Below are 12,553 nucleotides of genomic sequence, written 5' to 3' on the forward strand. Positions count from 1 at the left end.
TTAGAATTTAATACTAAGAACAGTGAGAATTCTAGAAGAAGTTTTATGCTTATTTCAAAACATACAGGGAAGTTGAAATGGTGGTAGATTCTACCATTAATATTTCACTGTACTTGCTTTATCACATATCCAGCCATCTATCCAGCCATCTATCCATTCTGCTATCTAACAGAAGGGTTTTAAGCAGAGAAATTCCATAATGTGTGAGAAATAATTGAAGGAATAAAGATCGGAGGCAAGGAAAAAGGCTAGATGCTAAAATTGTCTAGGCAAGAGATGATGACTATTATTTGAACTGCTAAAGTAGTAACAGGAATGAGAAGTGGACATATTTGAGACATACTGGAAAAATAGAATTATCAGAACTTGGTAGATTTTTAAATGTAGAAAATGACAGACAGGAGTAGAAGTTGTAATTAAGAGTAGAGACTCAAGAGCCAGACTACCTAGAATTGAGAATTGAACTGAAGCTCTGCAACTTACCAATTTCTCCCTGCTTTAATTTTATCTTCTGTAAAATGAGATTAATACATATTTCTTAGGATGGTTACTGAGATTACATGAAAAATGATGTACGCATATATCTGGGAGAGAGCCTGGCACATAGTCATTACTATATAAGTTGATCTGTCATTATTAGTAATATTATGATTTCAGAGGTGACACTCTGAGCCAGGTGTGGTGGGATATGCCTGAATTCCAGCACGTTAGAGATGAGGCAGGAGGATCACTGAGAGTTTGAGGCCAGCCTGGGCTACATAGTGAGTTCAAGGCCAGCCTAAACTACACAGCAATACCCTGTCGCAAAAAAGTCAATCAGTCAATCAATAAATAAAATAAAGAGGTGACACCCGTGGAATGGGAAGATGTGAATTCAAATTCCAGCTCTAATATTTACTAGCTATGTAATATGAGATTGTTTATTTATCTAAAACATGAGGCAAACAGTATGTTCTTCATATGATCTTTAAATTATTAATTTCAATAAGAGAAAATAGAAAACGTTGCTAATTTTAGAGTAACTACAGATCCAAGATTGTCTCTGAGGACATCAACAAGATTTCTTTTTATTCCCCTATCATCTATTTTTTATTTCACTCTCTAAATCATTTATACTTTTGGCCTTCTCATATCAGAGAAACCATGCAATTTCCCCTTCTGTGTCTTATTTGTATCATTTAACATTATAGTCTCAAGGTGCATCCATTTTCCTAAAAATAACTCAAATTTATCTTTCTTCATGGCTGGGATATATATATATATATATATATATATATATATATATATATATATCCATTTATTTACCCATTTATCTGTTGATGGGCATACAGGCTGTTTCCAAGATTTAGCTGTTATGAATTGTGCTGCTATATGGGTATGCATGTATCCCTGTAATATGATGTCTTTAACTCTTTGGGCAAAATACCCAGAAGGGGTATAGCAGAGTCAAATGGAATTTCAATTTTTCATTTTTTGAGGAATCTTCATACTGATTTCCATAGTGGTTTTACTAGTTTACATTCCCACCAGGAATGTAGAAGGATTCCGTTTTTCCCCAAAACATTGCTGGCATTTGATTTTTTTTTATTTGGGGGGAGTACTGGGGAGATGTTTGAGTTCTTCATGATAACCATTCTTTCTGGAATGAGATGGGGTGATAGAATTGTTTTCACTTGCATTTCTCTAATGGACAGAAATAATGAACATTTTTTCATGTAGCTATTGGCCATTTGTCTTTCTTTTTTTGAAAAGTATCTATTCATTTCTATAGCCCGTTGTTTTAAAAGTTTTTATTAGTACATGTTTGCAATTGATGCAGTTTACAATCATCTTGAGAGTGGTTAAATGTACATATTACAGCTTTTTTTTTTAATCCCCTTCCTTTTCCCTCCCCCCTCCTCCACCAATTCCCCTATCCCTTTTTTTCATACTTTTTGACATTATTTGTCTTAGCTCATGTTATGGCATATAGGTTTATATTAATTTGGGTTGATAGGTCCATGTACATGGCATATCTTTATTCTTCTCATTTCCCTTTCCAGTCCTCCTCACCCATCATTCTTGTTCCTTGGACCACTTCCCTATTGCAAGAGGTCCATTCTCTTACCCCTTTCTACCCATCCCATACCATTTTCTTTGTACTATGCCTCACTCAGATGAAAGATAGTATGTGGCATTTGAGCGTCTGTGTCTGATTTATTTCACTCAACATTATATTTTCGAGGTGCATTCATTTTCCTACAAATGTCTCAATTTTATCATTCTTCATAGCTGAGTAATATTTCATTATATACATATCACATTTTGTTTATTCAGTCATCTGTTGATGGGTATACAAGCTGCTTGCAGGATTTAGCTATTACAAATTGTGCTGCTATAAACATTGGTATACATGTGTTGTTTTATTTCCTAATGATTGCCAGTCTTTCCAGAGTAAGATGGAATCTTAGCATTGTTTTAATTTGCATTTCTCTAATGGCCAGAGATTTTGAACATTTTTTATATATCTGTGACCATTTGTATTTCTTCCTCTGTGAAGTGTTTCTTCATTTCTCTTGCTCATTTTTTGACTGGATCTTTAATTTTAGGTGGTTTAATTTTTTTTTTAGTTCTTTATATATTCTAGATATTGGTCCTCTGTCTGAGGAGTAGCTGGCAAAACCTTTTTCCCATTCTGTAGGTTGTTTCTTCACTTTAATGATTGATTCTTTTGCTGTACAGAAGCTTTTTAGTCTGATATAATCCCATTTGTTGATTCTTACTGTTACTTCTTGTGCAATTGAGGTTCTGTTTGGAAAATCCTTTCCTACACCTATAACTTCTATTTTATCTTCCAACAGGTTGAATGTTTCTGTTGTAATGTTTAGTCTTTTGATAGATTTTGAGTTTAATTTAGCACACTCTGAGAGATTAGGGTCCAGTTTCAATCTTCTGCAAACAGATAACCAGTTTTCCCAACACTACTTGTTGAATAGGCTTTCTTCTAACATATGCTTTATGCCCTTTTGTCAAAGATCAGATATTTGAATACACCTGGGGAGGTTTCTGTATCCTCAATGCTGTTCCATTGATTCATGTATCTCTTTTTGTTCCAGGACCATGCTGCTTTTATCACTATTGCTTTGTAGTACAGCTTGAAGTCAGGTATTGCTATGGTGCTTGCTTTGCTCTTATTGCCCAGAATTACTTTTGTTATCCTGGGTCTCTTCTGGTTCCATGTGAATTTTAGAATTGTTTTCTCTAATCTGTAAAGTATGCTGTTGGTATATTGATTGGGACTGCTTTGAATCTGTATAACAATTTTGGAAGTATGACCATTTTAGCAATATTGATTCTGCCTATCCAGGGGCAGGGACATCTTTCCATTTTCTGATGTCCTCTTCAATCTCCTTCATTGGGGTACTGTAATTTTCTTTGTGGAGGTCTTTCACTTCCTGGATTAGGTTAATTCCTAGATATTTCATTTTTGTGAAGCTACTGTGAGTGGTATTGCTTTCAGAATTTCCTTCTCATCCTGTTCATTGTTGGTGTACACAAATGCTAAAGATTTTCGTGTGTTGATCTTGTATCCTGGTACTTTGCTAAAGTTGTTTATTACTTCTAAGAGTTTTTTGATGGAATCCTTTGGGCCTCCTATATAGAGTATCATGTCATCTGCAAATAATGACAATTTGAGTTCTTCCTTTCCTATATGTATCCATTTTATTTCTCTTGACTAATTGCTATGGCTAATGTTCCAAGTACTATGTTGAATAGAAGCAGTGATAGCGGACATCCTTGTCTTGTTCCTGATTTTAGGGGTAATGCTTTTAATTTTTCCTCATTTATTATGATGCTGGCCATTGGTTTGTCATAAATAGCCTTTATCATATTCATATATGATTCTTCTATACCTGTTTTTTTCATGTTTTTTTTTTTGTCATGAAAGGGTGTTGGATTTTGTAGAAAGCCTTTTCTGCGTCTATTGATATGATCATGTGGTTTTTTACCTTGCTACTATTTATGTGATATATTATACTTATTGGCTTATGTATGTTGAACCATCCCTGCATCTCTGGGATGAAACCTACTTGATTATGAAGTATCTTTTTTTTTGATAATGCACTGCTTTCTATTTGTTAGTATCTTGTTGAGGATTTTTGTATCTATATTTATTAATGAGATTTGTCTAGAGTTCTCTTTTTCAGTTGAGTCTTTATTCAGTTTGGGGATTAGGGTAATACTGGCTTCCATAAATGAGTTAGGGAACACTCCATCCCTTTCAGTTTCTTTGAAGAGTTTGAAGAGTATTGGTGATAGAACATCCTTAAAGGTTTTGTAGAATTCATCAGTTTATCTATTAGGTCTTGGGCTTTTTTTAGTTGGTAGGTTCTTTATGACACAGTCAAATTCATTGCTTGTTATTGGGTTGTTAATCATATTTGTATCTTCTTGGGTTAGTTTTGGTAGTTTGTATGTGTCTGTGAATTGGTCCATTTCTTCAAAATTTGCTAATTTCTTAGAATATAATTTTTGAAGTAGTTACTATCTTGTGGATTTTGACAGTGTCTCTTGTGATTTCACCTTTGTCATTTCTAATTGCATTGATGTGAGTCTTTTCTTTCTTTCTCTTGGTGAGTTTGACTAAGGACTTACAAGTCTTCTCCTTAATTTCCATTTGAGGTTTGTTTGTTATGGTTTCTCAATTATCTTAAGATTTCTCATAAGGATATTTATTTGGACTTGCTCTTTTTTCCTGATGTATGCATTGATTGCAATGAATTTTCCTCTTAGGGCTGCTTTCATAATGTCCTAGAGGTTTTGTTGAGTTGTACAGTCATTGTCACTAACTTCCAGAAATTTTTTAATTTCTTCCTTATTTTCTTCTGTGAAACTTTGGTTATTTAGGAATATGTTGTTAATTTCCCAGGAGCTTTTGCTTTCTCTGAAATATCTTCTGTTATTGATTTCTATTTTTATTGCACAGTGGTGGGATAGTATGCATGGGGTAATATCAATTCTTTCATATTTACTTAAGCAGGCTTTGTGGCTAGTATGTGATGTATTTTGGAGAAGGTACCATGTGCTGCTGAAAAGAATATATACTCTGTTGTAGAAGGGTGGAATACTCTGTATATGTCTCTTAAATCCATATGTTCAAGGGCGTGGTTCAGCTCTTTATTGGTTTTTCATTTAGTTCATCTGTCTCTTTGTGAAAGTGGGTTATTAAAATCTCCTACTCTGATTGTGTTAATGTTTATTTTATCTTTTCATTTCAGCAGTTTTTGTTTTATGAAGATAGGTGCTTCAGTATTTGGTGCATATATGTTTATGAATGTTATCTCTTCCCATTAGAGTGTTTCTTTAACTAGTATGTGGTGACCTTCTTTGTCTTTTCTAATCAGTTTTAACTTAAAGTTTACCGTGTCTGATATTAGAATCCCTACCCCTGCTGGTTTTCAGGGTCCCAGAGTATCAAATGTTGTTTTCCATTCTTTAATTTTTAGTCTGTGAATATTTTTTTGAACAGGTGAGTTTCTTTAAAGTAACAAATTGTTGAATTCTGTTTTTTTTTTAAACTGGTCTGCCAGTCTATGTCTTTTGATTGGAGAGTTGAGGCCATTAATAATGAGAGATATTACTGAGATATGTTCATTATTTACAATTGTTGCCGTCTTTATCTGTTGGTGGATCCTATGTTTTTCTTCTCCTGATGTCTTTGTACCTGTTTATCCATTGACTTTGCTAATTTCCTATGTGTTTTTAGCTGTGTCCAATCTGTTGTTTCTTTTGAGAATATCCTTGAGTATTTTCTCTAGAACTGTTTAGCATTCATCTATCTTCTGAGCTTGTCTTTTTCACAGAAATACCTTTTCATAGAAATATTTCTCCATCTATTTTGAAGGATAGCTTTTCTGGGTAAGTTAATCTGGGTTGGAAACTATTTGCCCTTAGGGCTTGAAATATTTCAATCCAAGTTTTCTACCCTTCAGAATTTGCAATGAGAAGTCTGCTATAATTCTAATTTGTTTACCTTTATAGGTGATTTTTTTCTATTACTGCCTTTAAATTCTTTTTTGTTTTGTTTTGTTTTGCTGAATATCTGTGAATTTAACGACGGTATCCCTTGGTGAACTTTTCCTTTTATTGTAATTGGTGTTCTATAAGCATTACTTGCTTGTATTTTAAAATCTTATCTTATATTTTTTTAAATTTCATTTTATTGGTACATTTTAGGTATACAATATAATGACATTCATCATTGGAAATTTGCACTTTTACATAATCTCTCTTGGTTCTTATTTTTCCCCCTTCCCCTGGCCTCCTTTCAACCCCTCCATCCCTCCCTATTTACAAAGACTTTGTTTCCATTTTTTGATTTTCTCATATTAATTCCATTCCCTTCTTTCCTTTCCCCTACCCCTCCCACTTCCCCTTCCCCTTTGTCCTTTTTCTTCCTATTTGGCATTACCTATTATACCATTTAGTCCTTATTTACACTTTCAGTTTCTCACACTAGAGAAACTATTCAGTATTTACACATGTGGGTCCTGTTTATTTCACTTAAGAGTATCGCCTCAATGTGCATCCATTTAGCTATAAATGTCTCTAATTTCTCATTTTTAATGGCTGAGTAGTACTCCATTTTATTAAAAAAAAAAAAACATTTTCTTTATCCAGTCTCCAGTTGATGGGCATTTGGGCTGTTTCCAAGTTTTAGCTATTACAAATTGTGCTGTTATGAACATGGGTACACATATATCACTGTGGTATGATTCTTTTAATTCTTTGGGGAAGATCCCCAGCATGGGAATAGCTGGGTCAAATGGGGCTTCCAGTCCTAGTTCTTTGAGGTATCTCCATACTGATTTCCAGAGTGGTTGCACCAGTCTACACTCCCACCAGCAGTGGAGGAGGGTTCCTCTTTCCCCACAGCCCTGTCAGCATTTTTTATTGGTTAAAATAGAAACACTGAATCACCTGGAACAGAGGTTAGGTAGAACTCTTGAAAACATTGGTGGAGGAAAAGATTTTATGAACAAAACCTCAGTTACCCGTGAACTAGCACAAACTATCAACAAGTGGGATCTCTTCTTACTAAAAAGCTTCTGCACAGCAAGAGAAACCACCAACAGTGTGAAGAGACAACCCACAATGTGGGAAAAATTTTCACCAGCAGTCCCTCAGACAAAGGTCTACTATCTCAACTATATAAAGAACTTTAAAAAAATCAAACCTCCCAAATTTAAAGACCCAATCAGAAAATGGGCATCTGAAATGAACAGACATTTCTCAGACAAAGAAGTAGAAATAGCAAATAAACATACGAAAAAATGTTCAACATCACTGGTCATTCGAGAGATGCAAATGAAAACAGCGCTGAGATTCCACCTCACTCCAGAAAGAATGGCTGCTATCTTTTCTTATATTTGGGAAATTTTATTTCATAATTTTTATAACCATATCACTGAATGCTTCTGTGCTATCTTCTTCTTTTTCTCTAAGTCCCATTAGCCTTAATTTTCTGTTGGCATCTGGTAGCTGTTGGATAGTCTTCTCTTGTTCTCTTATTTTCTTTTCACTTTCTTTGAGCTCTTTATTGTAATTCACTATTTTGTCCTCAATATCAGACAGTTTGTCTTCACATTGGTCATTTCTCCAATGTATGAATTATATACTGTTCTGTCTGGCATCTTTTTGATGATTCCATATCCTTGTTGAACGGTTCAAATTTTGAACTGTTTTGGTTAGCTCATCCAACTTTTTACCATGGGCGTATTCACCATGGCCATTTTGACTATAATTGCTGTGAACTTTTGGTTCACTTTCTCTTTGAACTCATCTATATTCTTCATCCTTTCTAAGAACTTTTCATAGATGTCTGCTACCTGGTGTTTGTTTTCTTCTCCCTTTTTTGGCCCCTGACTCTGCCAGGAAAGTTGAGGGCATTAAATTATATATGGTTCCCTCTTTTTTCTCATATCTTTTTTTAGAGAGATGGGTTACTGAAGTTTGGAGACTAGAGACATGAAGGAAGTTTGTAGCTTATATTGAGATTTTTAGTAGGATGTGGCCTCCCTGGGAATAATTTTCAGCTTTATATGTCTAGTGCTATTAGTTACTCCTTCTGTTATTTACTGCAAGTGTTTTCATCTCTGAACCTATGTTTGGCTGGAAGAAATGCTTCTATTTATTACAGCATCCAAAGAGTCAATATTATAATACTTTTTATGATAGTCCTTGAAGTTATTCTTACCTCCTTCGTCTATCCTCTATGCACACTATGACAGTTTATTATTTGTGGTTGCTTTACAGTGAGGCAGGTGAGGTGGAGTGGGAAGAATGGGAAGTGGTTGAATGAGTAGTGTTAGGCACTAAAGGGGAGGTTTGAAGAGGAGAATAGTGGTAGATGAAAAGAAAAGATTGATGTAGGTTCTGCTTTTGGGGGGAGTACTTTTAGTTGAGTTGAAAATTTAGTATTGAGAGTTTTCAGAGAATATTTTATGGGAACAAGGGAGAAAAGGAGTTCACTTTGTGGTTAAGGAAAGCTATGTGGTTATCAGAACTTGTTTATGGGGAGGACAGTATGATAAGTAAGATATAGAGGGGCCAAAGGCCTGGGATGGGGAGGATTGAGGAATTATACTAGTGAGGATAGAAGTGACTGTGAGGGAGCTAAGTATAGAGGATTAAAGAAATTGGGAGGAGGAAAAGAATAAAGAAATATGTTAGTAGTGTTGTCTCTGGGGTTTGAGGAAGGGGAACGAGATAAAGACCTGAGGCATGGAGGAGAACTTAGACATCTATTAATTCAGAGACAATGTACAAATATATAATAAGAAGAACCTAATAAACATATGAAATCACAAAAGAACAAACACAACCCCATGTTACTAAACAAATGAAGAAACATACAAAAACTTAAACCAATAAGATGTCTGACAGGAACACAGAATACATATTCCAATGAGACATTGCATATGTGAATCCTAAGTAGCTTCTTTTCACGAGAGTCTGAGTACTCACACCCGAATAATACCTTGGATCCTTCTACTGCAATACTGAAGTTACCTCAGACTCAGGACCTCTTTCTGCCAGATTGCAGCCATTCTTGCAGAGTCTGGTTCTGTGAGTTCTTGGGTTAGGAACTCTTGCTGTGCCTCTCCCTGGATGTGATGGTGGATTCAGCAGAAACATTCACTGGCACTCAGTTCTCCACTAAGTCAGGATTATTCTTATTGAATCAATTCAACTACAGCAGTAACAGGCTAATCCATTGCAGTGAAATCTTTCAGGGCTAGTTGAGAAATAACATTCCATAAGACCCTGAACTGAGTCTCCCTTTAGCCTCAAGAAGAAATCCACAGGTATAGTGTGAGCATTATAACAATCCAAGTCTTGACTCACCATAAATGTGCACTGAATGTGATAGCTGTCTCTCCCCTACTGGTGAAAAATAACATTCAACAGTAATTTTATAAAGCCCAGGGAGGGGGGTAGGGGATTGGGTAATGCCAGAGAGGGGAAGAGAAGAGAAATAGAAGAAAAGGGAAAAAATTTTAAGTCCTTTGCTCTGTGCTGTGGGAAGGAAGAAATAGGAGGGAGGCAAAGGGTCCTATTGATGTTAAGGGTATGTTATTATTATACATTTAGAAAGAGATAACTGGGAAAACTTTGTACAACATTGGTAGTGATAAATGGGGATGATGAAAGATTCTGTGATTGATGTAAATATTGGAGAGAAAGTTTAAGAGAAACAATTGAAAATATGGAGAGAAGAGAAAAGTAAAAATTGAGAATGAATAAAACACAAGAGAAAGAGTTCAGGTGAAGAGCTATGGGTTAAAGTTGGAGAGGATATATATGAACAGAGGATAATTCCCTGACCCTGTATAAACTATATTGGGGGGTGAAGGAAAATAAGAAGAGGCAATACATAGATACACAAACACTCTCAAAAACGAGAATAGTGTAAAATAATGTGATAAAAGTATGGGGGGAGTGTATAGAAGGAGAAAAACAACAGAAAGTAAAAAGCAAAGAAATTAATAAAAAATTTAAAAAGTATGATAAAAATTTTAAAATGAAAAAATAATATAAGCAAATAAAGAATAGTAGAAGAAAATTTTCAATTATTTTGGACACAAGGCTCCTTTCCCCAGGCTCCTGTTAAGAAGCAGAGCTCTAAGGCAGGATATGTCTTTATTCATGCTGGAAGTCTAAGGTGGCAGTCTGCACCCAGAACAGTGTTGGGTATAGAGGTCTGCTAACAATGTGAACAAGGGGCCAATGTGAGCTTCCAATCCTGTGTAGCTCCAGCTAAAACTAGGGGTATGATCATCTTGCCCCTGCCTCCCAGTGAGATTCCCCCCAGTGTGCTCTCCAGCTGCTGCCAGTCTCCAGTGACTGTCCTTCCCTGGTCTGACCACAGGAGTATTCTTCAACAGAGGTCAAACACCCGGCCCTTCTCATAGTGGTGTCCCACCAGATTCTGCTCTGAGCAACTCAGGCACCGCACCAGAGTCACTCACCCACCATTGACTGCAGGGTGGAGACTCTGCTGTGCCCAGTGTGTTTGGACTACCCCATGTAAACCCTGGTTGCCTGTAGCCTACTGTTCGGTGTCAGACTCTGTTGGGTCTAGGATTGAAGGAGGATAGTAAAAGCTCAGTGTTAGCTCAAAGAAGCCTGGGTTGCTGAGTGACAGGGTTGAACTGGACCAGTTTTAGCTCTGTGTGCCAGATGAATGTCCCAGTTTGCTTGAGATAAACTGCAAGCTCCCAGTGGTGACTCAGATGTGCTCCAGGTCCAGTATTGAAAACTCTCAACACAGGCAGCAGTTGTTGTTTATCTGCTCAGTCTGAGTATGAATGGGTAGGTTGGGGGAGGGAGCAGCTCCATGGTCACTCATCCCTTGTGTGTGCCAGCAAGAAATGCTGCCAGACTGTAATGTCCTTGGTTTGGAGAAGGGACAATGAGGTGAGAGGCTGTATACGTCAAGTCTATCCTGTGTGACTTGACTCTGCTGCACTACTTGGATCCTGCCAGCTATTGGGGAACTTCTCAGAATGGCAGTTCCTGTGTTGGGTGCAGGCTGAGGCCCCACAGGCAGCCCTGTTAAACTGCTTTGCCTCTTTTAAGCTTCCATGCATATATTTTGTTTCAACTACAAGTCTTTTCTTTCAAATCGAATTTTTGCACTGGGGTATGTGCCCTCCCCTTCTTTCAGTTACTTGTGTTTTTAGTTGATTTTCTCTGAGTCTTCCTGATGTGACTCCTCCTCTATTCAGCTATGTTGAAAATAGCTCATTTTTTAAATCAGGACTTTTATTATTGAGGGAGCTAATTTTTTTATTTCTTTATATATTCCAGATAGTAGTCCTCTGTCTGATGTATACCTGGCAAAATTTTTCCCATTCTGTAGGTCATCTTTTCACTCTGTTGGTTGTTTCCTTTGCTGTGCAGAAGCTTTTTAATTTGATATATCATTTGTTGATTTTTGGTGTTATTTCTTGTGCACTTGAGGATCTGCTCATATAGTCCTTGCCTATGCCTATGGTGTTCAAGAGTTTTACTTATATTATCTTCCACCAGATTCAGTGTTTTTGTCTTTATATCTAAGTTTTCTATCCATATTTATTTGATTTCAGAAGAGAGTGAGAGATATGGGTCTAAATCCATTTTTCTCCATATGGATAATCAGTTTGCCCCATACTATTTATTAAATAGCTATCTTATTAAGTAGCTATCTTCTCTAACATAAATTTTTGGCTCCTTTGTCAAAACTCAGATAGCTGAAGGTGAATGAGGTGGTTTTTGCATCCTCGATTCTGTTTCACTGATCTGCACATCTGTTTAGTGCCAGTAGCATGCTGGAGTTTTGTTTTTTTTAATCATTGTAGCTTTGTAATATGACTGGAAGTCCAGGGTTGTGGTGCTTCCTCCTTTGCTCTTATTATTCAGGATTCCTTTGGCTCTTCTGAGTCTCTTCCATATAAATTTTAGGACTTTTTTCTAGTTCTTGGAAAAAATGCTATTGGTATTTTGATTGGAATTGCATTATATCTATATATCTTTCTTGGAAATATGGCCATTTTGACAATAGTCATTTTGCCTGTCCAAGAACAGCGGACGTCTTTCTATTTTCTGTTGTCCTCTTTAAACAGTCTTTCCAGAGTATTATGTTTTTGTTGTTATTGTTGTTATAGATATCTTTTACTTCCTTGGTTAGGTTAATTCCTAGGTATTTAATATCTGTGAAGCTATTGTGAATGGGAATTTTTTTTGCTGATTTCTTTATCAGTGAGTTCATTGTTGGTGCACAGTAACACTATTGATTTTTGTGTGTTGGTTTTGTATCCTGCCAGTTTGCTGAATTTGCTTATTCGTTCTAAGAGTCTTTGGGTGCACTTTTGTGGTTCATCTATGTAAAGGATCATGTCCTCTGCAAATGAAAGTTTGGCCTCTTCCTTTCCTATCACATGCCTTTTATTTTTTTCTCTTGCTTGATTGCTCTGGCTAAAGGTTTAAATATTATTTGAACAAGAGAGGTAAGAGTAGATACCCTTGTCTT

The 12,553-nt window shown here is 36.2% G+C and overlaps 1 protein-coding gene across 2 annotated transcripts in view; it reads left to right on the forward strand.

The window, feature by feature from the left end:
- The window catches only part of Dgkk (diacylglycerol kinase kappa), a 175,210-nt gene that overhangs the window by 121,938 nt on the left and 40,719 nt on the right, over window positions 1-12,553 (forward strand). The gene's annotated exons all lie outside the window — the stretch shown is intronic.

Source organism: Heterocephalus glaber, unplaced genomic scaffold, assembly GCF_053883595.1.
Source record: "Heterocephalus glaber isolate CG9 unplaced genomic scaffold, H.glaber_assembly_v1.0 deba00001546, whole genome shotgun sequence".
Lineage (NCBI taxonomy): Eukaryota > Metazoa > Chordata > Mammalia > Rodentia > Bathyergidae > Heterocephalus > Heterocephalus glaber.